The sequence below is a fragment of the Trachypithecus francoisi genome, unplaced genomic scaffold, assembly GCF_009764315.1.
Source record: "Trachypithecus francoisi isolate TF-2019V2 unplaced genomic scaffold, Tfra_2.0 Lachesis_group16, whole genome shotgun sequence".
NCBI classification, from domain to species: Eukaryota; Metazoa; Chordata; class Mammalia; order Primates; family Cercopithecidae; genus Trachypithecus; species Trachypithecus francoisi.
This window is the reverse complement of record NW_022681461.1, coordinates 44,332,222-44,333,177: the sequence shown is the minus strand read 5'-3', so window position 1 is coordinate 44,333,177 and position 956 is coordinate 44,332,222. Positions and strand designations below refer to the sequence as shown.

At 40.3% G+C, this 956-nt stretch overlaps 1 non-coding gene across 1 annotated transcript; it reads left to right on the top strand.

Annotated features, from left to right (window-relative positions):
• The first annotated feature begins 555 nt into the window (after window positions 1-555).
• TRNAH-GUG lies at window positions 556-627 on the top strand. Its single transcript has one exon. It is a non-coding gene; the product is annotated as a tRNA-His (tRNA).
• Window positions 628-956: the final 329 nt, after the last annotated feature.

Here is a 956-nt window from a genome sequence, read left to right as displayed (position 1 = left end):
TTGAAAGGGAGCCTTTGCTCAGTCAGGATGTACTGACTTTGGCTTCCCCTAGTAGGAAAAGCAAGTCTTTCTGAGTCTCTGCAGTCCTCAGGCCATTTTGTTCTTGCTGTATTTTTTATTGTTGTGCTGCCTAAGCAAATGGAAATAAGGCTAGTGGTGAAAAAATGCACAAAAGAGGCTCATACGTTATTCAATGCAACATTATTTGGTGGTAGTTGGGGTGGGAAATCCATATCCATTATTGATTAAACATAGGAAGTGTGAGTCAACAGACTGGTATCTCTTAGTCTTGTTACCTTCATCATCATTTCCTGGACAGCAAACCCAGTGAATCCTCTCCTATTACAATTTTCCCAGCCAAGAAGACAACGTTAGTTTTATTTTCAAGGAATTTGTTATTGTTCCTCTAAATAATTAGAAATCATGGGAACACAGCTTCTCCTTCCCAATATTAAGAAAGTGTACATATTTAGACAATAGATGGCAGTGTTTCCACAAATTTTAATATTGCAATAGCTCTCAGAGAAAGCTGAGTGCTCAGCTCTTCGGTAGCTTGCCGTGATCGTATAGTGGTTAGTACTCTGCGTTGTGGCCGCAGCAACCTCGGTTCGAATCCGAGTCACGGCAGGAGGGGAGAAGGTTTTTGGAAGAGAATAAGACTGATCCCAAGCTGTATTGCATCTAAACAACATTTGCAACCAGACGTGCAATCATGAAAATCAATAAAACAGAAATCATTATGAATATTTTCAACTTTAGGGAGATGGCATATGCAGAGTGACTAATCCTGTTGCAAGTGTGTTGCGTGTGGGGTTTTTTATTTGCATCGACGGGTAATATGATAAAACTGGAGTGTAGTGGGCATGTAATTATTATTAATTACAACTACTTAAGCTCTGCTTTGAGCAGACTCGTCAAGTCTGCTTGCTTTTGAGCCTTGCCAGGGCTATACAGTA